Source organism: Anopheles stephensi, chromosome 2 (genome assembly GCF_013141755.1).
Source record: "Anopheles stephensi strain Indian chromosome 2, UCI_ANSTEP_V1.0, whole genome shotgun sequence".
Classification (NCBI taxonomy): domain Eukaryota; kingdom Metazoa; phylum Arthropoda; class Insecta; order Diptera; family Culicidae; genus Anopheles; species Anopheles stephensi.
The window spans coordinates 80,922,135-80,949,690 of record NC_050202.1 but is presented as its reverse complement, the minus strand read 5'-3'; the positions used below and the strand labels follow the sequence as shown (position 1 = coordinate 80,949,690).

At 46.4% G+C, this 27,556-nt stretch overlaps 1 protein-coding gene across 8 annotated transcripts in view; it reads right to left on the bottom strand.

The window, feature by feature from the left end:
* The window catches only part of LOC118505540 (interference hedgehog-like), a 76,409-nt gene that overhangs the window by 45,187 nt on the left and 3,666 nt on the right, over positions 1-27,556 (bottom strand). For 3 of the 8 annotated variants that reach the window (XM_036041464.1, XM_036041463.1, XM_036041470.1), the window contains exons 3-4: positions 13,562-13,797; positions 1,013-1,070 (exon numbers count right to left, since the gene is read on the bottom strand). The exons of 1 other annotated variant lie outside the window; for it this stretch is intronic. The gene's annotated coding sequence lies outside the window, so the exon portion shown is untranslated. The remainder of the gene's footprint in view (positions 1-1,012; positions 1,071-13,561; positions 13,798-27,556) is intronic. 4 more of the 8 variants (XM_036041465.1, XM_036041466.1, XM_036041468.1 and 1 more) reach the window with 4 other exon arrangements.

Here is a 27,556-nt window from a genome sequence, read left to right as displayed (position 1 = left end):
TGCGTGGCGTTCCGTGTGCTGCGCGCGTGTTGATGGTTTTCGGATGAGCGAACGGGAAGAAGAACAACAAAACGGAGAAAAAATAAACCCCCTTCGCGCCCGACCAAACTTCGGTAGAAGGGAAAGATCATCGTGGTGTTAACCAGAATAGCTAACAAGAAACAAACAAACGACGCGGTTCTGGGAGGGAGGACCTCAGCACCAGGGTCACAGTGGTAAACGGATGCATATGGAGTTTCGTTCGGAAGGAACCTGCCCTGTCCGCGCACTTGACGCTATGCTTCGGATATCTGCCACAAACGCTAGACAAAACCCCCGTTTTTGTTTGAACAATAATACCGGAGGGAGTGAATATGGTTAACTGGTAACTTCTGGTTTGGAGGTACTCTGCCGAGCGTAAGATACACGCAAAGAGACAGGTGGCGTTAGTTTATTGATTCTTCTGGGTGCTGGGAAATATTCTCCAGTGTTTACGACTTGTGGTACAGGATAACAGAGTCACAGAAGTCCAACCTTCCTCGGGAAGGCGTCGTGAGCTCATGATAACTCCAACCAAAACGCATGCACACGCACACACGTCCGCATGTCCTCAATTTACGGCGGACATGTTCTAGCAGCAACAATGTATCTTCCATGTAACACCGTACCCAGCCAACTCTCTAGAAGGCAAACTGAAGGTGGGTTTTGCCACCGTGTTTGCCCAGCATCACAGCAAACACACACACGGCACAACAGCACAGGATACGGACTTAATGAAATGTAAAGAAAATTAGTCATTCCGGTGCCGCTACTTTAGCCAACCCGGGACGTTCCGGGTTGCTAATGAGATTAATCGGATAGCAAATAGGCACCGGTAATTAGGATACCTCCGAGAGACGTATAGACAACCAACCGCCCCTGTGCGATACCGGTGCTCGCGGGCAAAAATTACCTCGGGCCCCCGAAGGTATGTCGCTTCTAAATGGGCGCCCCCAACAAAAGGCACCGGGTAAAGGATGATACGCTTACATACCTTCTGCGCGATGAATGCCACGGCCGAATAGGGGGTTTGGGTGGGGTGGTTCACTTATCTGCGAAAGAAACAGACACACACGAGCAGATAAAGCAGAAATTGTATTTTTGTGTAAAAGAATCAGTATAAACAACGCGGATAATGTTGGGGAACGGGAATGGCAGGGTTTATCGCGCCACCGCCAGGCGCCATTCTTTGGGGGTTTCGTGTGGGGTGGCCAAGATAAGTGTGAAGCTACACGCAACCGAACCCATCTGCAATGCTCCAACGGTGCGTAACGCACTTCCCTTACGCCTTATCTTACGGCACGCTCCCCTCGCTCTCCCTCTCGCGCGCGCTCCTAAGAAATCCGCCGGGATTCATCCCACAGGTCAGCGTGAGTGGTGGAGTAATAAAAATGAAGGCGTCCGATTTGTACTCTCACCCCCGCCAGAACAACACAACCCCAACAGGTGCATCATAAATCAATCCCACTGTACGCTCCACATCGTCCCAGCGCAGCATATCCGCACACCCTCCGCCAAAAACCTCATCACCATCAGCGGGAAAGGCGCCGTAAATTGATATGGATGTTTTTTTGCGCCGATCCGGCCAGCCCGATAAGAAGGGCGAGATTTTTGTTCGGCCCACTCAACACTCCAGAGCATTGCCGTTTGGGGGAGCTTCATTAAATCTTCATCAGCTGGTGCGATCTTTGCCCACGGCCGAAAGATTCTAAGCACAGGACAAAACGAAGACAGGCGCGGACCTTCGGTGGTTCCAGGTGACTTGTGCCACCTCCGTGCTGACAGCTGCAACACGGCCGCCAATCGCCATCGACTGCTTTCGCGACGCCGCAGTCACGTCCGCAAGCGCTGGAGTTGCATTTTTAATTAGCCGCCTTGATGTCGCAGAGAGCGAGAGGGAGGAGCACATACGCGGAGCCGGTTCCGTTTCGGATTGCGGTAGATTTTTATCTACCGACCGACCTCACGGTCAATGTTGCGTGCCGAATATTGGAATGCGGGGGGAAGATTTTTTACTATGCCGAATGTCGCTTTAAACATTCAATCGCACCAATTATCGACGATAGGGATCTGATGGGTCTGGGACTTCAAATTATGCATTGATTATCTAGTCAATTGATTTCGGGGTTGGCATGGTCCTTTTTCACAATACGTCACTTAACTCACCGAAAGTCCTCTTATATGAGTGTTTAAAAAGTGTGGTAGAGGCAACTGGGGTTCAAATCCCATCCGGAACGTTCTCCCGTAGTGAAGACCGATTATCCAACTATTTGGTATCATTAAGTCTAGGAAATGCCCGGCATATCTCCTAAGAGATCGTTAGGGCAAGAAGCGAGAGCGAGACTAAATATTTCCCCATAAATTACTGCCAACATACTCAAAACATTTACAAATCCCATAACTTTAATCCAAAAACACGCTTTTTGTACAATCAAAACCAACAAACGATTTGATTCAATATTCCCAACAAACCAACCATGAAAACGAACCCTTCGCTTTGCCGCTTCAACTCAGTGTCCCCTTGGGCGACATACATCTCCATGTCGGAACATCGCCCAAACTCCCAACAGCTCGCACCGTAACGAAATCCGTCATTAAAATGATTAACATTTTGCAAAGTAGTGTCATTTTTATGGACCGAGTCCGTCAGTCGTCGTGGTGTCGCTTTTTATTTCTGTCTTTTCCGCTCGACGAAGGCACGTTGTTTACGTTGTCTCCGGGTGTAGCAATAGTAAACCCTGCGAAACGTTCAGGAACTGGAGTTTACGAACCGAATCGGATTGCATTCTACAACCTCCTCCCGGTCGGTCGGCGTTGAACCCGGCGGTAAAGGGAAGAAATGCCCAAGAGTTCTCCAAACGAAGATCATGTACCGGGTCGGATTCGTTCCTGTGGAAACTGATTCGCGCTACCGCAATGCAACTCGCCGTGATGGATAATCCACACCTTGTACCGTGCGCAACAATGTTGATGTTGATGAATTTTTCCACCCGCGATGGCCTCACCATCGATCGAGAACCGCAGCCGATCATAAAGTTGTATAATTTACGATAAAAGGATATGAGCGCATCGGGGATGGGAACACGGTCCGGAGATTAATACGGGCGTACCTGTACAGGTATCTCGTTGGCAGGACCCCACACCGCTTGACAGTCAAGAGTCGAACAAAAAAATAGGATGAGTTTAGCAAATGCGAAAAACGGTCCCGGAACACCTCTCTCGTACTCGTCACCCTCGCGTGCTGCCACTGATGGGGCAAGATGTCAATAAACATGTATACTTTACGACCCCGTTCCTTAACTACGGCTCCATGCCGACAGCGCGGACACGCTGACACCACCTGATTAGATGCTGGAAGGATCAAGTTGTCGCTCGACGATAAACGACCCGCTGCAGACGACGTGACCGGTTCTAGTTGCTTCCCATATTATTTTTCGGCCACAATTCGTACGCTTGATGATTCATTTTGAATCGGGTTTGAATTCCTGAAGTATAATGTGCTTTCGTTTCCGCTGATATTATAGCAAGTTGTATTAGCTGAATGGTATAATTCTGGCATTAGTATGACGTAGCCAAAATACATCAGCAGCAGTGTCCGCCGGTAACAGTCGCACCAGAGAGCACACGTAGTCAAAAGCTGGAACTCCGCAGTAACATGAGATGCCTGAAATCGCCACGCCTAATGTGCGGATCGTGGCTAATGATGTTGTCTGGCTTTAGCATAGTGCCACTACAGCCGCAGAAGGCACATTGTCATCTTACCATGCCCCAACCAAGGCACAGCCACCAGCCAACATGCACAACACTGGTCAACCGATTTTTTTCGCAAGAATCCATTTCCTGTTGAGACGGAGATTTACCACAATCGCAACACGTCCCACAACGCAGTTAGCATACTACACAAGCTCTCAGAAACGCACACCGACAGCAGGCATAAAATTTGATCCTCTTTTCTTTAATACTTTTCTCCCGGCAAGCGCCCATCTCGCGACGAAACCGCCACACAAACCAGAAGCTAAACTTGCGCCAATTAAACCCACTAAGCCGCTCATCAATCACGCAAACGCGAACCCGGCTCCCCGGACGCCATTTAATAGGATCGCTGTAGCACCGGTGTTTAGGCATTGACCAAATCCGTTTGCTGCACGCTTTTCTGTTACACGAACTGCTATCGAACACATTAAGCAACACGATGTTTTTTTCCTTCCCTTGTGGCATAATAATAAAATGCTTAATTTAATCCTTTACACGTTTCGTGCGATTTCGAAGAATTATTAGAACGCCAAGTGTCCAAACAAAGGGGAGAATCGTGCAACGGCAACGGAAGACATGTGTGTGGATCGAGTTGTTCGGTTCGGAGCCGGAATGCTTTAATGCTTCGTCTCTTTTTCTTTTAACAAAAACCACTTTTCATCATACTTCCATTGCACAAATCTTCTTCATCCGTGCTTGAAGATTATCGAAGATTTGCCCATCGAGTCCGCTCTCGAATGGTTGAGTTCCTACTTGAAGCTCCGGTTAGTATTGGGCTCCAGACTGTGGCGCAGTATACCAAAACCGCAGGGAGAACGGAGCGAGAAGCACCCCTTAAACGTATCCCATATTATTTTTAATAAAATTCTAATAAAAAATCACTAAAAATTTATAAACTTTGGAGCGCTCTTTAACATACAATAATAAATATTTAAATTTTTAATTAAAAATGTTAACCGTGCACACCCGATATAAAAAAAGAATAAACTTGTGATTTTTGAGAGATCAAACATGAGACATAAACAATTCATTGAAATAATAAAATTTCAAAGGATTTTTGTAAAATAAAATGGCGTAATAAATTATCATGATTAACTCTATTGTTATCTTTTAATGACATCTTATATTCGGACAATTGACTGAATATTATGAGAGCATCAATCGGATGTGTGTGTCGGAATGATATACCAACTACCAAATGTAAAGTCTTCCGTATAAGCGGGTTTGGTCTGGGATTCACCAAGTCGAGAGATGTCAACAATTATGCCTAACATTTCTATTTATTTGAGTGGAATCTACAGTTCATCTACCGGTTGCTAATTTAAACTTTGGAAGTGGGACGAATTTGGGCTTTAAACTACCCATATCTTCTGAGTCAGTCATGTTGCAGGTTTGTACTGACCTCTTACTCTACCAAGTAACTGGACAATTTATGCATTATTCGTAAACCAGTTAATCATGCTCGAATAAGGGTTTAATAAAAAAATAATTTCCTTCACAATAATCACTAGCGAAATTCCAAACCAGACAGTTGAACGCGATGCTTCATGCCTCGGTTTACCTTAACCCCCTCGAAACAGGAAGGGAACGCAACACTCCAAACCGATGCCGAACACTGGGAATTACTACACATCTTTAACCACCTCGAGAGTTCTTTCGTCAAGAGGCTTTAAACGATGCAGTAGGGGGCGGTCAATAGAAGTCAATTTAGGAAAATCATCCCAGTTGAGAATCGCCGAACAAAAAAAAAAGGAAAAACCTCCAACCACCCCAAACCCATCCGCAACCCGGGGTCAGATAGAAGACGAAGAAGAAGGAAAACACTTATTAAACGACAGGACCGTTCCGTTCGCAGCCGAGGCCGGCGAGCCGGCGCAATGATGAGCTTGCGATGAGAACCCCAACCGGGAACCAGCATCATTTTCGGGATTTTAAGCGATTGCCTCTTTCGGGCTTGTTGTGTGTGCCGCTGTTTCTTACCTTTCCCGCTTCTTGCCCAGCGTCCACCACCACCACCACCACCAGCAGTCAAGCGCGTGCAATGGCGCTGACGATCGAATCGAAACCCGGGAGACGGTATTCGACTTCAGGTCGTCTTTCTTTACCCTCTCTCTCTTTCGATTGGATCTTTGATTTCGCCCATGAATGTTTGGAGGCTCCTGTGTCCCGGGGTCCGTCTTCCGCAACTGCACCGCGTGCGATCGCGTGGCGAATGCGCAAAAGAAAGGCGAGCCTCAACCGCCAAAATGAAGGTTGTGGTGAGGTGCTCAAAATTCTTGGCCCCTCCGGCAAATTCAACGCTGACTGTGTATCTCTCGACGTGTGGTTGTGTGTGTGTGTGTGTTTCTGGCAATGTCGGGCTAAAGGGCTGACGTCGATGATCGCGTTCGATTGACCGGACCTCGTTAAATCGTGCTTCCAGGGATCGGGGCGATGCGGGAGCGCAAGGGCACAGGTGAAGATGACCATCCTTAAGATATGTGTGTGTGTGTGTGGCTGTGTGCTCTTTCCCGTTCCATCGTCGTTAGTTTCTTCTGCTTCTGGAACAAAGCCCCGTAGTCTTCGTTGTATTTCACGAGCGCTCCTTAGCTCTCTCTCTCTCCTTCTCGCGACTCTCAATCATTACCCAAGACGAACGGACGCGGGACGGCAGGGCAAGTGGCAACGAAATTACCGCGAGGGGATCATGATGCCATCATAAATCGTTTCCCACCGGCTGGCCTGTGGCTGCCAGTTACCCGTCTCGCTACCCTTGGGAAGCATAAATTTTCCGCTCATTTCCAAGAACGAGAAAGTATGCGTCACACCATCGCTCATCTGTATCTGTGTATGCGTGCATTTGTTCCTTGCTTACGGAGGTGCCTCTGCTTTTTTTTGCTGCGACAAACTACATCCCGATCGACATCACCACCTTTCGGAGGCTCGTTTACCCCCCCATTCGTTCACTGATTGATGAAAAGCGTCCCGAAACAACTGATTCCTCTTTTGGCCCGGTTGAATAATACCACCCCAAAGGAAAACTGCCGGTCCCATTGTCCACGGTAGACCGATGGGACGGTGATGATGATGCAGGGCTGCACAAGACAAAACGGCCGGAATTCTGGCACGGGAAATGGTATAATTACAGAAGCCGTCAGAAGCCCCGCCGGAAGCATCGTGAACAAACGCGTAAAATGGCGCCGGTAACGGCGTGTTCGCGCGAGCGCCCATCACGCGATCCTCGAACGTGACAGTGGAGACGCTGGATCGATGTGCGAAGTTGGAACACGCTAGAACAATGGGACGTTTAAATTCTTCCGATCAGACTGCGCGCTGTTCGATTTTTAAGAGTTATTTTGATCCTCGATCGAGAAAGCTTGCCGAGAAACCACGCGAACTGGAATAGATTTAGAGTTATTGGTTCGCGGCACGCTCCTCTTCCTGCTTAATCCCGCTTTTTGCCGTTTATCAAACCACCGAGAACTGGTTGCCCAACGGTCTTTCTAGCTTTCCCCACATTCTTTCCCTCCATTTAAAAAAAGCAACCAAGGTGGAATGCAGAAATCTCCACCAGCTACAACACACCAGGCCATCAGTTGGCAGGGCTGAGATATTGCGATCGCTTCCCCCAAGGCGACAGGTGAAATGCGACCAGTGATTAATTGATCGTACGAGGTTTGCGAACCTACTGCAGCATACATATTTTTAATGGAGGTTATCGCCCCTGGACGACTTCTTCTGCATGGTGCTTCTGCCGTGCAGAGAGAAGCATCTCCGTGTCTTGGTGTTTTTCAATTCCAGGACGTCTCTATCGACTGTTTGGTCTATATTCCAAACAAGCCCGGATTTAAAATGTTCATCCGCTTCACATAATATTGCCGGATGAAATACTGTTTCTATCGCTTGTCCTACTCTCGGCAATCGCACATCAGTGGGGGGATTAGCTGCGCCTTAACTTTTCACCATGCGATCATTCATTTCATCCTTCCCTTTTTTGCCGCCATGACACGCACTTAAGCAGCTCCAGCACGGCATGATGTAAGCCCGCTTCCATCCAGCAACCTATCCAAAACTACTCACCATCACCAGCGAGGATATCCATCCATTATCAGAGATGAAGATGCCATTAATGTCACACCCACCCCGGACGGCATATGTTAACCGATGACGCTGACGACATCTCCACCCGGATGGCTAGCGAGTGTGTTTGTGTGCACTACAAATTTTCTGCTGCTCATAATACGCACGCTCACCTTTCCGAGAAGTAGCATTTATTCCTGGGTGTTTTCTTTTGGTTGGTTTCATTCATCACAGCCATTGGACGAACTCACGCAACAAGTAGTAGACGAACGTCTCTTTACACATGCACACAAACACTGTAACAACCGGTAACAAGACTCCCGCAACTTTCACCGCCCATCTTACCGCGATCGGTGATCGTCAAACAGAAGGAAACCGTTCTTCCTCACTAACCGTGCGCCGGCTAGACACAACACACCCAGCACGTCGGGTGGGTGGGATTTGTTTTGCCTCGCGCTAGTCCGCCTTGTTAGATTAGGTAATTATCTGTCAACGTCAGGGAAACAAAACCGTGTAAAACTACGTCCAAGACAAGGTCCACACCGTGCCAGTAAGGGGCACGCAATGTTGCAAGACCGATGCTACTGTCAAACGGCGGATCGAAGATGAATTTTTACATATGACCGGCACGGTACCACGCAGGGGAAACCTTCGGTCGGTAGACGAACTGTGTGTTTATGCCTTTATTTTGCTATCAAAATTGATCAACATCCATTTCGGATTTCTTCATCTAGAAGCTGCCTACGCTTAATGCGATCCCGCTGTTTCGTCTTCCACATTTGGAGAGTGTTTTCAAGCTGATTTGCCGTCATTTGCCAGAGGTCATATAGGTTTTGATAGCCATAACAGGCTCGATAAGTAACGCTACTAGGAATATCTTGATTACTACCAAGTCGTAAATTGAGTTTAGTACAAGAATGCAATGAAATTCTTGTGATGTTCAAGTTACGAAACAGTCTCCCCGATGTTTCTCCCACAATCCTTCAAGTTCAATAAAAAACGGGGACTTGAATCATTGGATAATAAAGCTGAGCGATGAGCTTTTGCAAGTCAGGTCACCATTCCGCCACATCAAGTCCTATTATCCGATCAGTTTGCTTGCACAGATAAAATCGTGGACATCACATGTCGTTTCGAGACGTTCCCCTTTTCCCGGCTTCCACTTGAAGTGGATCACAACGGCAAGGAGATGCAAATCCACCGTCCAAACGAAGGTGTATCACCGGCATTCCCTGCTTACCGGGCATACAAACGAACCGAGCGCGATCGAGTGGTACGTCGTGTCCGTGGATTTTGCAGCAGTTGGTAAGGGTAGATTCGAGGATGAGCAGCAGGAACTTCAGGGTCTCTCTTTCTCCCTCTCCCTTATCCGGACATCTTTAAGCCGTGTTTAAGCATACACCAAGCTCCACACACACACGCGGAAACGGGACGAGACAGATGAGAATGAGGCAAGTCCGCAAGATACGTTCGAGAATTCTTCCTGCGATCCTGAGTACTCTGACTAGCGCGATCGAGGTTTAAACAAAACACTTCAACCTACTCGATGTCTTCGCCTCGCCCGCCTCCAGCTTCCAGGGATGGGAAAGCATAAAGCAAAGCAAAGAATTGCAACACACAGCCCATGGAAAGAGATTAATCGTACTGCATTCCGGAGCATGGCCGACGATCTTCACCGAAAAAAAAACAAACGCGACAATCCAACTTACACAAACCAGGCAGTGTCCATCGCATGGGAAACGGAGGAAAACGGTACGAAACTTAATCGCTGGATTTAAGTTCTCACGTTCTCGTAAGCTGCAGCTTGACCCTCCCGTAAGTCGCGCTGCATCGACAACTGTCAACACCGTCAGTGGCCAGTGTCATGTTCGTACACTCGTCAACTCGTCGAGATCTTTTGTTTGCCAGCAGGAACAGCTTCACCGCACCGAGAAACGTCATCCGCAAGCAGGTACTCGAGCAGCATCATTCTGAAGCATTCTTGGCCGTTCAAAGCCCAGCAACAACAAGCCAAACCGTGCTTCACAAGATCGCTCCCATTTTAACGACCGAAGCGAACCATTTGTACCGAAACATTCCGATCGTTTTTAACGCGGCTAGTGTGACGCTCCTCCGGGTCAATATCATGAAAAGGATCAGAAAAACAATCTCATGCAACATCTCACACACACACACATACACCTGCATTCGTTTCTAACAACCCTAACGTCCCTTGCAATCGTCAGTCGCCATCGCGAGGCAAAGGACTCAGTTCGAACCCATTGTACAGCTTTTCTCTTGCCCAGCACGATCCTGTTGGATGTCATAAATCAAAGCGACCCTCTGTTGGGCAGGCAAGCCGAAGGTACGCTGCCGATGCACATCTTTCCCGAGCGTTTGTATCCTGTCCTGCCAACTCGCCCATAAAATGTGTGTGTGTGTGTGCCCCTTCGGTATGTGTCCACAGCGTTGAAGGAATCACCAGACAGCGGGTGGTGTAAGACGAAACGGAAGCCAAACGGTGCCGGGAAGATGAAGTTGTCAGGCCGAGAACCGGTCCAAGAACCGGCAGCGACGGATTTTGTCAGGATAAGCGGCGATACCGTATGCACCTGAAAAGGTGTCTTTAATGGTAGATCGTAATGTCGGACGCGTGTTGGATTTATTTCTTCATGCCGTGCCAGTACAGTCGGCTGACCCTTCAGATAAACAAAAAAAATTGTTGCTCTAATGAGGAGCAATATTTTAAAAGGCCAAACGATATGTCCTCCTGTCTTGAGTTAAAATAGAAAATAAACGAAAATTTGTTAAAACTTGGGATTGTTTTCGAAAACATTTAGTTTAGTAAATATTTACTGATCAAGGTCAATATCCTCCTCCAAGGGTAACATCCCCCACATCCGACATTGCTCGTTATCAAAAGATAAACGTTTGAAAAAAAAAACTACTATACAAATACATTTCGCATCTCAACCGTTTTTACAACGCTCAGCGTTTGTTCACCAGCAACAAAACCATTTGCGGTGCTTCGTCATACTAAGGCACCGGTGCGCGACCGAAGCGTTATGCTGATCCTGCCCAAAAACTTCCACCGACCAGACCAGAGTATGTGACCGTAAAAAAAAGAAGAGCCAGAACCTTTACTAATGCACACTGTAACTCCTCACCTGAAACCCCACACAGCCATAAAACCGTTCGAATCCCTCCTCTTAAACAATTCCCCCAAAAACCAAACCCAAAACTGGTGGGTGGCTGAGATATAGTTCTGTTTGCATAAGGCAAACCAAACCAACGAACTAACCAACCAACCAAAAAAAAGGCACACAACACACACACACCACCACCAAAAAGCACCGAACGACACGGAAACGAACGGGGCTGGCATGTTAATAGATATGACATTTTGCGCGAACATGCTTATCGCTGCAACTATGAGTGCAATAAAGCGAGGCACAAATATAAAACATTCAAACACGCACCACACCGAATGCCCACGAACTTTTGTGCCGAAAGTTTTATCTGCGAGGGTTGGTTGGGTTTCAGGCAGGGGGCGGGCAAAAACGCTACAAAATATAAACACATTAAGGCACGCAAATACCGTGCGCGGATGGGTTGCCGTCTTGCAGGGGTTTTGCGTAAACAGGGTGCGGGAGTTGGGAGCTTTGTGCTATTTTCTAATAAGTTATTAACTCGATTGTCTTTAAAGCTAGGGTTGCCAAATGCAAACGAGAAATTTAATTCGTTTACAGGACTATTTCCTGGTAGAACTCGGAACTGAACCAATCTGGATGAAGGTATAATTGGGATAGGTCCTAAGAAGAAGGACAGGTCCTATTGAGCTCAACTTCGACAGTGCCAACAGAGTAGCAGATCAGTGTCCGTGAACCTGAAACACCAAGAGTTCAGAAAGCATCGGCTAGGACACATCATCTGGCACGCAGCTAATTCTTGAAGTTCATAGTCTGCTATTTGTCGAAGATTGATGGGTTATTCAGTAGCCATTCACCCGGAGGTCCCAGGGTAGGATTATCCGGTTTAATAGTTGTATTTAGCTTCAAGAGGTATTATCTGGCCTCTGAAGAATCTCTGATCATCTTTAATCAGCAATTAAGCCCACTAATAGTATACTCGCCAGTAAAATCTAAGATACCAGTTTATAGCATTTTTACGATCTTGTTGTGTCGATCTTTAAGCAATCGATCGCTCTTGGGGAAGCAAATTCATTGTCGGCGATCATCTCAACAATGTGTGTTTACGTGTTTAGTCTACAGCTTACTGGATAATGATTGCACAAACCGAAATTACGACACCAACTGCACTGTGCACGGGTTGTCTCAAAACGCCTCGCTACAAGCTGACAGAACCAAACTCCATCACCAACCTGCCCCACAACGAATGGTGTCACAGATGATGTTATTAAAATTATTACCTTCTCTAATGGAATTTCCACCACATTAACCTGCTTCTTCTTGCAAACACACCACCGATTGTGTTGCATTGTGTTGTGTTGTGACGGTAACAAGAATTATCGGTAATAAAGTTAGTTGAAACTCTCGCCAACTCGGCACTCGTACCGGGGGGAGGGCAGTCCTCCTTGAGACGGAGGACTTTCCCAAAACGTTACGCGAACTGCTCGAGCGTGATCGTTCATCCGCGCTAATCTCATTAATTAAATGTTTGTTTTGGTTCCCTTAAGTGCTTTCGACCGCTCGTCATGTCCGACCGCAACAGCCGACCGAGAACGGCTTACTACACACACACACACCTTTCCATTCTTAGATCGTCGCCAGTGGTGAATGGCGGTGGGTGGAGAAATTTAACTCGGCGTGCTGGTCTAGGAAGCACGCCAAGAAAATCGCACGCCCGGCGTGTACTTTGAAAAGTAAACTAATTTTTCTCAAAATACACACACACACACCGAAGGAGAGACTTGGTGCACTACGTTCCAGCTGTTTAAGACAGGTTTTTACCATTAGCTCGTCTCGGCACATTCAAGCGCACCTCGGTCTCACGCTCGACAAGTGTCAAACGGTTAGTCACCGCACGCAGCGAAAACTTTGACGTAAGACAACTCGAGACGAGCTTGATGGACAACTCGCACACACACACACTCGAGGCTTGAGGATCATCATTTTCCTAACTTCCCAAGACCCGATTTGCCAAGCACGGTGGGTGGCACACGGAAGCATGATTACTCGAGACATTCCTGCGAACTAAATTAAATCCCGAATGCTTAAGCGGACTGTTCTTCTCTGCAAAAAAAAAACAAATATGGTGGGCCCATCTTCACCGCGTGCCCCGTAATTTATGCAATTGCTTGAGTTTCACTTGTCACAATTTGAATATCGCGCAACATTATTTGCCCTGAACCTGAATGAGAAGCTTCCTCGCTTACTGGGGTTTTTTTTTTTTTTGAAGCACGGAAAAGCAACGTTCCGTTCTCACACAGCAACAACAACGAAATTGGCTCATACTTCGACCACACTTCAAGCGGTGGAAGATTTGAACCTATACTGTCAACAATTTCGCACAAACAAAAAAAAACAAATTCCACTCGTATGTAATATTTAAACAATTCTGTCCGTCCCCATCAAGTGGGTGCCCATCCCCCCCCCCCCCCTCCCCCGCGTGGCTGCTGACGCACAGCAATTGCTGCATCGATGGGCGCGCGTATGCCGAACCGGGTTCGGAGGTTCTAGCGTAACACGAGCTAGCAACTTGTTTTGTTAGTTATGCAAATCAATACACTTACCGCTTGTCGGTTTTTTTTTTTTTGCCTCGTAAACCACACACTGTTTGTTTTGTGTTTTTATTGCTGACTCTCACCTCCCACCAAACTGCCCAGCTGCGAATCCGGTGCTGCCAGCAGCTCCTTCTGGACTGCTGCTGCTGCTGGAATTATTTATGGCAAAACGGTCCCGAAAAGACAGAAGCACAGTAAAAACGCAGCCTTGTGATGTTTGCGCCTGCCAAAACGATAGTTGCTTTCTGTGGGACAAGAAAACGGAGAGGACAAGTGTAAGAAACGAGTCAATATTTGATGAACTTCACAATACAAAAAAAAATCGGTTGTAATGGGAGAATGAAACATTAATCAAACGATTTGAGAAGCAGCGGCAGCAGCAGTTTGCGCTACACCAACAAACTTCTTCTTTTCTTTTGGCCTGGGCTTTTTTTTGTTGTTGGTGTGTTCATGTATAAATCGCAAACTTAACTGCTCCGGCTACCACACCGAGACGTTTGATCGTTATTTCACCCACCCAGAGACCTCATATACTGGGATGGTCTAGTAGCAGCAGCAGCAGATAGGTCGATATAAAATATTGCCCTCTTTATTGTCGCGCGTGGACAAATAACGAAACGTCCTTCATCCTTTGCCCGGTGTACCACGGTGTGTGTGTGCGCAACACATAAATGGAAATCTACAGTCGAAAAAGAAAGTTCCTGAATGTAGCTAGACCACACCAAAAAAAAAAACGCAACACCCCTCAAGAACGAGAAGCACCTGTTTGTCTAACAAACATTTACACCACATTCCCTGCGAATGGGGACTCTCGCTCTCTCTCTCTCTCTCTCTCTCTCTCTCTCTCTCTCTCTCTCTCTCTCTCTCTCTCTCCGATTGCCTGTGGTGTGCTTGAAGAAACTTCGAAACATCAATCATTTCTTTATTTATCTTTACCATCTTACCAACCCTTAACGCAGTAGGCCCCAATAGTTTGGGGTAGCCGCCCGGTTACTCCCGTGCGATAAGAAACGATATCGCCGCTCACCTTCTCGTGGAGCTTCGCAGGGGTAACCTAACCTCAAAAACCTGCCTGAAACTATGTCTGAACTATGTTGTGAGGATACACACACACGCACGGCAAAGAATTCCATTCCAAGTCTCCACGGGACTGTTTCATAAGCTCTCTTCAAGCGTCCAACATCGTTTGCTGATACGATAGCGGCTCGACAACTTGATATTGTGCTGTGTAGAGACGCTGCCATCCCCCTCATAACGCTACAGAACTTGGACGACTGCAACACCTGACCTCTGAGAACGTTCTTAAGCTTTTCTGATTAATTTGGTCCCCGCCTTTGATCCGCGTGTGTGTTTGTGTGCGATTGGCGGCTTCACTTCCTTCCGAATCAGCACCGGATTTACGGGGGAAAGCATTTAATCCCTGTCCTCAATAAGAACCGCACGCTTCGTCCGCTGGAATAAAAACCGTTCCCCCACCCGTGAGGTGAGAGTTATTTATCTTCGGATTTTCAATTCATGGGACGGTTCACCAATTTTAAATACCTTCCGATTTTCCATTTTCCAACCGGTCCAACTGTACGGGCCGTTTCCGACTGCTGCTGCTGCTGCTCGTAAAACCTTTATGCCCGAACGGACCGACCTTTCGTTAATATTCTGTGCCCGGCTGGCGGATAGCGATACCGCCGTGTCGCCACGCCATTTGTTCAGCCCGAGGTGTTATCCGTGTTTTAATTTCCCATCCCCTCGGCCCCGGTTTAATGGGGGCGGGGGTGGAGTTGCTCGTCTCGTTTTTGTTTGGTGTCCTTCTGGGACACCATCATCATGTGGCTGTGAGCAGCAGCAGTGGCATCGGAGCCATCAACAGCAACAACAGCCACCACAACCAAACAAGTTACTCCCATTAACCGGTCCCTTCATCGTCAGCAAAAGCAGAAACTAACAAACATTAAGCTGACAGACTGAAACCGAGCACACGGGCGGCCAGCTCGGGTGGGAACTTCGATAAAAAGCGAACCAGTGCTACTTCACCGGAATTACCGGGGCCTGCCCAGCAAACCGGGCGCTTTTACCTCGCCCGGATCGCTTCTTCGCCGTCCTTCGACGGGCTACACCGATTGGGCAGAACGCCTAGACGCCGAAGGTCAAGTTCTCGAGGGTATTCTTCATCTTCCACTTGTTCCCGCCAGCACGGACGTGAACCAGTTCTAAATAAACATCAACCAGAGAACCCTGGAGGGTCATACAGGAATGGTTGTTGTTGTTGTTGTTCCACCCATCAACGTCGACCAGGCGACTACCGGAGGCTGTCGGACATGTGAGGACTTGTTAATTGCTTCGCGTCTTGCTACACATTCCACCGCGGTCATCACGGGTCCGGGTCGTCGTCAAGGGTTTAAATCTTTCCTAATTTCCCTACACATGCACACACACACACACACACACACACACAGACACAACGAGCATATGCCTTTACGCAAACCTCCGGGGCGTAGTTCAGATTCGAGCGACATTAGCCGCACCGTTTCCCTGGGTCAGAGAGAGAAATCTCCGGCGAATGCCGATTGCTTGTCGGGGGCTGCCCCAGAGCAGCATCGAGGCATACGCCGTAAAACCGGCTAACAAACGATCGAACACTCTTTAGGGTATGCCCGGGTTCGTGGTGACACTCCTACAATCGTTCGGGCGTCCCGCTCACGCGACACTTTGAATCGCTTCCCAAATTCCAAACCAGCACGTGTGTGTGTGTGTGACTGTTGCCCCCATGTAACCGAGGCTGGAATGTGTGAATGAGTATGCGGTGTCACCCGCCACTGCTGACGATGCTGCTTTATGGCGTAATTCGATCCGGAAGTTTCTTCAATGGCCAGCCAGTGTCGGCCGCGCTTGCCGAAAACTTTCAGTGAGCATCGGTCGCCAGGTAGGTCGTCGAGGTCTCGGGCGTTTCATGAATGGCCTCGCGGTCTCCGTGAAGGGGGAGGCTGCATCAGCGCTTCGTTCAAATTTATTGAATGAAAGGAAAGGTGGTTTAGATTCGTTACCGGTAATTTACGGTTATCTCTGCACGCTCGGCGGTGAGATTGGACATGGTGCTAAACATGTCATAATGGAGGTAGAAAATGCATTTATCTCGCATCGCAAATGGAAATAGTTTTTAGGATGGAGTTTTTGTGGTAAATTTCTTGTAAAAACGCCTGTTCTGTTGGAAGAGACAAGAACTTTTTCTAAGCGTTTAAAAATATTCGTAAAAGAGCGCTAGAAATCTAGAGTTATTGTGGCGAATTATAAGACAAAGCGAGATGTTTCCGTTTTAAAATCTCAGCCTCATTCAATCCAACATTTCCACATTCTTTCACACTCGCCGCATAATCACATCATTCACAAAAATCCGCTCGTTAGCGTTAACCCGCGAGAAGCATTATATCATCAGTGTCACACTCACCAGAAATTTTTTTTAAAAAAAATCCCACTTCCGGTTGCGGAACTGTAAATTTTCCACTTGCCTTAAGACACATCAATCAACGCGCGTTCCCTGTCTGCAGAATGTCACTGGTGCAATCACCAACCGGTCGCCCGGTCGCGCTCAGCCGAAAGCCAAACAAAAATATGCTGATCTTGATGCGGTTCGTTCGTCCCCAATGAGCCCCTTATCCCAATCTCCATCGGAACGCGTGCCTTTTTACACACACACACACACACACACTAAAACAAACCATCACCCGGCTCACCCCCAAAGCCCGTACTATCGCGTTAACTTTTCACAAAGTGACAAACACAACACGCCCCAGCGACGCCCGCGACGTAATTGGGGCGAGTAAACAATATTTCAATCATCACCCACCATTTCCGCTGGCGGCGGTCTGTTTGTGGGGTGAGGTCGAAAGGGTTTGGTTTTTTTTTGGCAGCAGCAGCAACATCAGCAGCAACGACGCTGATGCTAACTACACGTCATCAAGCAAATGGATCAAATCGGTGGACAAACTTTTCCCACCCAGTACCGACGTTACTTCAAACCTTAGACTCACTCCTGTCGGTTGTTTTACCTCAATATCGAGAGTCTTACTGCCGAACGAACGAGCATTACAGCAGCAAGAGTCCACTCGATCGAATCGAAAGTTCCTGATCCGATTGCTTCCAGTTCGGGCATCGTCAGCATCATTCAGCATAATGCTCCGTAGGTGCGTTACAATTCCCCAACATCATCACCATCATCATCATCATCATCGGTTCGGTTGTTACGGTTGCTGGGGATGCACATTAACGTAACGGCCTAGCCCAGGTCGCACCACTAATGGAGCAACCGTACGGGCTTTGATCTTTGAGTGCCACTTCCGTGCCCTTAATCGGAATGTCGGGCCGGGCTGGGAGGTTTTTTGGTTGCCGATCCGCCCCCGGTAGGCTTTTTTGGTGGTTCCGCCCATCGAGATGGGAAGGAAAAATTCGATTTAACAGCAGGAGGGAAATGAAGGTACCTCGCTTTAACAGGCATTACTTGGAAAACAAAACTCCAAACAGAGAGAGAGAGAGCGAGATAGGATATGTCCTTCAAAAAGCAGGAAAGATCGTTTGGCAGGGAGCGAGGGCAGAAGTAATGTGTTTAACTAAATCACATTCGACACACATTACGCAGGAAGCACAGTTTTACTTTGCGGGAAAACAATCGTAAACTGCAATGGAAAAAAAGGAACTGCGATAAAGTACCAACCCACAAATCAATACTGCCTCCAACGACATGGACCTTCATTTTGTGCCTTTATTGTCTTCAAGCAATGTCCTTCTGTTTTACAATTAAATTGATTTTGTTTAAGGAAGTGTTTACTAAACTGAATACAGTCAAAACAATGACTAACTTTTTTTTAAATAATTTAAAGAAAGATACAAATTGAAATTAAACATGTAAAAAATTACACAAAAATTATAGAATTTAAGTAAAAAAAATGAAAAATGAAAATGAAATGAAAAATTATCTAAAGATGCAATAACCAAAGAAGAAAATAAAACGACTAAATATAAAACATGGAACAGCTTCTTATGAGTGATTCTGTTTACTCCTTAATTTACTACTGTTGATTTATTATTCTTTTTTACTTTTTTCCTTATCTTTTTGGTTCTTTTTTCTACTTTTATTTTCTTTTCCTTCGATTAATTTTTATCATAATCGAACTCGTATTTTATTACTTTCTACTCATTCACCAATTTTTTATACTTTTTTTTCTAGTCTTCATTTTCTTCCTATTCGTTTTCGCCCTATACACTCCTCTTTTATCAAACAATCTTGACACACTTTTCTGCATCGATCTACTCACTTTTCTCAATCATTCAACGGTTCGTCGAAACATCAAACGCCAACGTGCCAGCGATCGAGAGCGAACAGCCAACCCACTCAGCAGATGGACAGCGCGCGAGCTTTACACTAAAATAGATTCTTTCGGCACGAAAACCACCACCACCGCACAGTACGGTGATACAAACAGATGGTTTTTTTGCGGGGCAGGATGTGCTCCACCGGTTGGTTAACAGAGCCAGAAGGGAAAACAACACAAACCGATGTCGTTCTCGTGATGCTGATCGAATCGAACCACTTAATCCAATCCCGTTCCCGCCTTTGCGCCCCTCAGCGGCTCCTCATTCACGGGGGGGGCCAAAGATTTTTGTCGGCTAAATCTTGAGACCTTGGCTCGATTTTCCGTCACCGTCGCCTTTCTTCGTCCATTAATCCTTCGACAGACCGGCCACTAGTTACGACCTACGACGGCATCATCCACTCCACCGCTCGGCCGGTGGCGTGCGTTACGTACGCAAAACCCGGTAGGATAAGTTGTGTAACACCGCGACCCACACCCACCCCCAAACCCCCTCCTTTTTCGTTTAGTGCCCAAGTGCGTGTCTCCGTTCATAACGATAACGCACCACGCGCTCAATGATCATTCATCATCGTGCTTCACCGTTCACTTTGGGCCACGTGGCATAAAGTGATGAACACTGTGCAACGGTACGGCTCAGGTATGGAACACGCTTTAGAGCGAGTTTTTTTTTTACTTTCTTGCCCGTGTCACCTAGGAACACCACTTAACCGACGGGCGGATCACAGGACTATGGCAGGTTGAACTAGAATCGATTGATGTTAAGTAATGTGCCGGATGAATGGGTTTTTGGTTCGTGCAGCACGTCACAAGTGGAAGCGAAATGATGATTTGACACTTCCTTCTTCCACTTCAGTGAAGCGAGTAAGGTGGCAACCGATGGTGCCAGGAGAAATTGGACGCATTTTTTCGCTTTTATGTTGTAGCAAAGTGTCTATGAGAGGGGGTCTGCAAAAATGGGTTGATCCTAGCGCAAGACAGATGGATCACCTGCTGAAAATGTTCAAATAGCTCTTGTTCGATTCTTTGAGGTTTTCGAAGACTGATGCTCCATCAATAATTTTGTTGGGATATAAGCAAATACATAATGAAGTCTTTCAATCGAATATTGCAGACATAAAATCAATAAGAAATTAATACAAACAAGAAGCTTCCCTTTATGTTCCACCTTCAAGCTCCAAAACCAACCGAACCCGGCTAAACAGCTCAATTAGCTTTGGCCCAGCAAACATCTAGCTAGCCATCCCCACCGGAAAAGTTCGTCCCTTGCAATCGCGCAATGCCCTCTTCCCACTAGCGAACCGATCGTTGGTCTTTTCAGCACGTTCAAACAGCATCGAGACTAGTGTAAGCCTTGGACCTTCGGGGGATATTTTCTAATTAATTAACACAGGTATTGGGCAATGGTGTAGGTAGCATACACCTCCTAATTGAAATCCCATTCCCGATCCCCTTTTCACGGCCCAATCAGCCCGGGGTCTGCGTTTCATTACCCGTGGGAGGAAAAAAAAGCAACCAATACGCTACGCTTAGTCAACATGCGCTTCCAATCAGGGCGAACAAATAGTGTCCGCAGCGGCAGTGAGTGCAAAGTGTACTACACCACCCACCGCCGACCTACCGCCCGCGGGTAGGATGGATCTTTGGTAGTTATTTGACTCGTTCTTATTTTTTTGCCACCCGATCCCCCCCCGCCATCGGCTGCTACACGACGCTCACGGGGTCACGCCCCGGGCTAATGATGTTTGCCGTGTGAAAAACGAACCGTCGGAAAACGTGCCCTTTCGTCCGATTTTTCGGCACAAGAAGAGCGGTCCCATTTTGCAGCTTGCAGACGGTGAATTTACGCTTGCATTTAAACACGAACTTCGTTTGATCTCCGGGTTGCCCCGAACAGTCGCATTTAGTAGCGGGAACTCTTTTTTTGTTGGTAAAGCATGATTTGTGAAATCTCGCCCTACGGTGTGTGTGTGTGTGTCTGGGTCTTTGCAACGAAGGATTTTTGCCATCATCATAAGCTTGCATAAGAATCAAATAATTCCACTTCGACGATAAAGGGGGCAGCGCAAGTCGCGGAGGGGGAAGGTTCCGTCTTATCAGTTTATCAGTTGCTCAATTGCTACCAAATGCAACTGAACACATCCGAACTCGGAGCGTCGGGTGCAGCAGCGTTTGTTGATGCGGGCATTTCTTTTTTTTTCTGTGTGTGCTGCGATAGAGTTAAGATACGGCATCAAGCCCAAGTCAAGAACTTGTCCGGGGGTTGGACTCGTGCCTTCGCGCACGTAGCCCACACTCTTCCAGCCATTGGCTACTTGAGCGGGTGAGCGAGAGAGAGAGAGAGAGTTGTTAGCAAGTTGACACAGGCAGCGGAATGTTAACCCTTAACAGATGGTGAAGTAGCGTCGATAGGAGAAAAAAAGGCGGGGGAACAATGCTATCCAGGTGTCGATGGTGTTACCAGAAGTAACGATAATCGATTTGTGTTTGTGCAGGAAATCAATGGGAGTCATTAATTAGTTAAGCATTTTGGGCTCTTATTAAATCAGTGACAGTAAGGTTAAAGATCGCTAGATGTTGCATGCACATAGATCACAAGGCAAAATAGTGATATCCTTAAAAGCGCGTATAAACCATAACCCAATATTGATTAAGAGGATTGCCAAGCAAAAAGCCCGTTGCTCTGAAAAACTCGTAACACAAATACTATTCGAGTGTAAACGAGAATCAATCCACCTCTCTTTTGGCTGCCAGGCGAGCGCGTTGACCAGTAGACTCTTTCGATTGCTCGAACAGAAGGCGTTAGTAGTCCATTATAAATGCTGGACTTTCATGTGTGATTTAATTTATTTAACCGGGATCACTATTTTAATAGAGTAATCGTGTAATTGGAATAACTTTTTATTTGAAGAAAATTCCTTTTTCTCCTCGTTATTCTATCAATTTTTCCACACCCGAATTTTCCCCAAAATTTCCCTTTGGATTTAAGGGTTACCGTCGCGATAAACTTCGGCCCGCAAAGTTCGAACGAACCACATCGTTTCACATACCCCCAAAACACCCTTAGCATCATCAACTAGCTTCTAGCGCCCGAGTCTTCATCAGCGGCGGTTAAAGTATCCCCCGTACAAATATAAAAGCCCGGCCCCGAAAAGAAAAACTCGCTCTGCATCGGGATCAAAAGCAATGTGTAAGGTGGTATGGAGGTCTTTTACCCAGCACCCGAAAATGCGCAACTCGAAGCACGAATTTTAAAATTTACCCATCCATCCGTCACGTACCGTGCGCGCTCTGCAAGACGACGAGAGACGCAGGAGAGCAGGTGGCAGCACACCAGTGGCAGGCAAGTGAAGAGGTTTGTGGCCACAGTTGTGGTACCGAATGTAAACATCGACTGTTTATGCTTTCAACCCGATGCAGGCAAAGGAGGCAAACGTCGCTAGATATCCTAGCTCCAATGCACCAACCGCGCTGTTTGCAATCCTTATTGCTAGTCGCTGCCGTCATGTCTTGAGTTTCGGTACAGCTAGAGCGCCAACTTTATGTTTCCTTTTTGCTTTGCGCTGAGCGACAAGGACTCAAGGCACAAGGCAGATTGTCAAAATATGAAGAGAGAATGAGTCGCCCAACGACAGCAACAAAAAAAGCTCCCTTAAACCGAACAACACAATATAAAGGAGCATTCCCGGCAACCGAACAACCGAATGCCAGCGGCTAACAACGAAAATGATTCATGCACACCAACTCCCCGGACAGACATCGTAAGGAGGAGGAGGAGGAGGAGGACGAATTTTGGTTTCACTGTTTGTCGGTCAATAACCGGACGACCAAAAATATCGAACCGAAGCCAGGCATGCCGTAGTGTTGTGACGCTGTAGTTTGTTTTTTTCCTGTTGATTATTTATTTAATAATGCACCTTTAACAACGCACCGCCATTAATATTTCCTTAGCGAAAAAAAACGCCCCAGTCAAATGTGCAACAGTTTTTAATATTGTTTTTTTTTGTGTGTAGGTAAAAAATGCATTCCCCAGTCAGACAGCAAACAGGATCGGGTTTTTTCAATCTATCTTCAACTAAATCCACACAACGAGACAAACACGGAGCTCGGTTTCCCCTGGTGGCAGGCAAACATTATTTACCTCGAATCGCAAATTGCCACAGACATTGCAAACATCAAACTCCAATAAAAATCCATCAAATGACCTTTCCGTGTTCCCTTTCACCCGCCCGTTCCCACCATCTAACGTTCCCGCAGCAAGGAATTAAAAATGACATCAGTAGCACGAAACCGATCGAACGAGCTGCAGTTTGGAATGCATTTGATTTCTCTGCTGCTGCTGCTGCTGCTCCACGTTCGTTTGTTCAATCCCGGCACCCGGTGGCCAATCAAACGATACGACATGTAATATTTGCTCTGACCGGAAGCATTACATTCCCGGGCGCACGAAATTGGGAAACGGGTAGCACAAAAAAATCTCCCTCCCCCCACCAACTCCCACCCAAAATGGTGGATGTATTATCAGTGATTCCTTCACATCCACAATCTTCAGAGCAGAAACATTCCCGTCCAAATCGTTCAACCATCAATGTCAATCCGTTTGAAGCGGAACGGTCTCCTGTGTGTGCTTAACCGTTCCGTTTTTGCTTTTGCATTCCTTTTCTTATAAGTGATGGGTGTTTTTTTCGTTTACTGCGCAGGACTTTTCTACCACCGCAGAAAGGTTAAGTAGATAAATTGCTCGTTAATGCAATTTTAATGCACTTTCACACGATTTTGCACCGCCCGGGCCGGGGTGCGAGAACGAGACTGATGTGGGTGACAATTTGAATTATCTTTTACCGGTGCCTCGACGGACAGAGATGTTTTATTGTTGCCTTCCGAGGTGGACAAAACAAAACCGTGAGGGTGTAAGTGCTGTTGTGTTCAGTACAGAAGGCTAGGGGGGAAATGGAAATAAAGTGCATTTGGTGGAAATAAATCTCTTCGCCAATTGATGTTTTTTCCTCAAGGGTGTAGCAAGCAGTGTTTGGGGGTTATTTTTAGCACAAAAATGGGGAGATTTTTTTTTTAGTTTATTTTTTTTTTTTTTTTTTATTCATAAAGAACGGCCTGGCCGTATTGCTTTTTTTTTTTTTTTTTTTTTTTTTTTTTTTTTTTTTTTTTTTTTTTTTTTTAGTTTATTTACCCATTTAAAATAGTAAAAAAAATCCAAATAAAAAAATAAAACATATACTTTGGATATTAAAAACTCTTTTCCACACCTACAGTAGGGGATGTGAACTCGCGTCCTACGGTATAATACTACCTACACTTACTGAAGCTACCATTGACTGACCCATCAATTAAACGCTAAAAATCATCCTTGTGTAGAATCTCCTCGCTGCATACATTGCTGAAATATTAGTTAAAAATATATCTCATAAACTCCTTTTTGTCCGAAAATATTATTTATCATAAAATCAATCTCATTTAAAAAAAAAATCTTTTCACAAGGGTTATCTTTTCAGCCACCGCATACAAGCGTCCAATAAGCTTCCTAACCTTCCATTTCGAGAGTTACAGACAAGTTTAAGCTACCCACTAGCTCAGTATCTCCCACCACACACACCAACAAGTGTCGGACGCAAGAATTTCCCCACAAATATCCCACCAGCTTAATTATTAACACCGACTACCGCTTCCCAGCTGAATTCCAGCCAACAACCTGTAGAGTGTAGCAGGAACGGGGTGTTGTTTTGAACATCGTCTTAAAAAAAAACAAGCCGACAAATCACGACAATATTGTTTATCCCTAGGCTTAAGATAACCCGTGTGTTTGCGTTATGAAAAGCCACGAAACACTTGTGGCCCACAAGTGTTGACAAAATCGATACGTGAACAAGTGGCGAAACAAAGAAATAGCGCTTCAGGATCGCCCATTTCTCGAAGCGTTTCGACACTAACCAATCACTCAAACAGTTCCCAATTGCTGTCCGTATTCGAACATTTAGCTTAATAAAAACTTTTCAAAAAATCCGCTTCTTTCGTAAAAATCGCTCCCTCTCAAGCGACCATTCGCCCAGCTAACCCAGACCAACAGAGTAGTGTGGTGGAAAACTTTTCTTCATTATTTCGTCTCGTCCAACTTTCAACAAATCTTTACCCAACTCTAGCAAAACTTTACGCGCAATCGGAACGCCAACAGAGCGAGCGATCGATTCTAATAAATTATATTTTGCCACTCACAGGAAGCAAAATCCCGCACAGCCCACACCAGGAACCCAGGGTAAGCCGATTCTACCCGTACACGGAAAACTTAAACCAAACACACCCAGGCCTGTGGCAGCATTCTTCCGCACAGTGAGAATGAACACGGGGAGGGAAAATATTAGTTTAGAGTTTAAATTATTTTTCTAAAGTATATTTTCTTCGAACAAATTGCTCAAAATGTATTTCCAATTCGACTGTGTTTAAAGTTTTTGAATGAATAAGCACTAAAATTGATAAACCCGCCATCACGTCTTCTCGATTTCACCCACTGTGTGTTTCCGAGTTGGCAAGAAGCACTACCGATGACTTGCACCGGCAAGAAACAGAACCACACGACGAATCGATTGATGAGATTGCATGCCCCAATCCCGACACTGCCAGCGTTGCGAAAACAAAGTTTGTCGATCGCTTTTCTCGAACCGATTTTCCACCGTGCATTAAAAGCCACAATGGAACTCAATCGCTGCCGGGGCGCTAACACACACCACAAATGTTATCTTTGCACTAGGATTTTCGAGATTTCAACTGTAAATACCGTCCTCTCTACTTACTTTATTATTAAACGAGGAGGGGTGGGGTTCAATTTTACCGGCGCGTAAGCGTTAATTTAAATAGAAAGTATAGAGACTGAAAATTTTCTTCTTTAAGACTTAATAAATATTTCTTCACTCTTGTACCAAGCAAACGGGGCGCTCGTAAAGAGGGGCACGCATCACAAAGGCAAAAACCATGCCGACATCCGATCCCGTGCGGACATGCAACGCAACGAAATGATAATGCTTAAGATGATAAGGTCCAATCATGCCCCGTCAATCAGTCGGTTGGCACACGCAAAATGCAGACTGTGCGTTTGGGATGGAAGAACGAAAAACATAACATCGAAAAAAAGGATGCATCAACAATCCCCAACATCGACCGAAAGGCAAAAAAAAAACAACAAGGGTCCATCTTCAGGGTTTTTTTTCTTAATGGGGTTTGTAGCAAGAGACCCTTGAACGGTGTGTAATTTGGCACAAAAAAAGAGGAAAAGAGGAACATAAAAAAATATTCTGAAGAATAACAGTGATCAAAAATATTACTTCCTTGTATTATATACAGCTCGGTATAGAATTTTTATATAAAATATATATTTTTAAGCTAATATCCCTTAATAGAATGATTCAAACTTACCAATTTTCTTACTACTTCCTTTTCATACCAGTGGTTCTTCCTTAAGCTTCCTGGAAGGAAGTGGCACCAAACCACGAACCTTCAAACCCATCCGCATCCCAGACAGGCAAGCTCGGCGAACCCGTTCGAAACGATTAATTTACAAAAAAAAAGAAGCGTCGAAGGATCCATGCCATTGACCCACAAAATGAAACAAAAAACCCCACCACACACACACACACACCCAAAAACGGAACGGATCAGTTCCATTTCCACAGTCGCTCGGAATGGATACGCGAGCGTGGAATGCGACGTTACTGCCAGCAGCTGCCGGTCGGTCCGTAAATCGGTCCATCAGCGCCAGCGGTACCTTGGGTGTGGTAATTATCGGGTTGTTACCGAATCACATCCTTTTTGCACGGTATTTATCTTCACCCCTTTTGCCCTTCCCACAGCAAACGGTTCATTTGATTTTCGGTTGCGAATTAAAGAGCCAGTGGTGGAGTTGGACCGCTCGAGAAGCAGCGAATTAAACAAACAAACACACATACACACACACTGGCAGATTCTCGATCGTTCCTCGGCTGCGGCGCAAGCCGATCTTATTTGACAAAAACATCCTGCAGCCTCGCCATTCGTATCCACCACCACCAGCAAGAGCAGTCCGGAGCAGAGCGGAGAGCAGAGCGAAAACGAAAGACACAACCGGGCAACAGGAAACGAACCCGATAATGACGAGTCGCCGGCTACAGAATTAAGCAACGCCGATCATTCCCGTGCCGTGGCGTGGATATTGGAGCGCAAAAATGGATCCTCTGCTTCGGTAGGCAGCAGATGCAGCCTAACCACCGCACCGACACAGGATACAGACGGAGGGCCATTTCGAATCCCCGACCTGATGAGTCTCGTTCGATTCCGGCATGCAATGGCACGAAGAAGCGCAACGAAAGCGTCCCAGTGCACCATAACAAGCTTCACGTATGCAACGACCGTCGGCCCATCGCAAAACCCGGCGAGGTTCGTCGCTTTGTTCTTCTGCTCCTTCTCGCTATAGAGGGGTTGTTGTTTTTCGTTATGTGGGCTGCGGTGGTGTTATTTGCAGCATCTTAGGCGCATCTGTGAACGCACACACATCTTCACAACGCGCCCCGTAGAAGGAACGGAGGCAACCGGTGAACAAGTGAACCGCCGCCATCATCATCGCCGATGCTCATGCTGGGTCGTCGTCGCACATGCTGGGCTG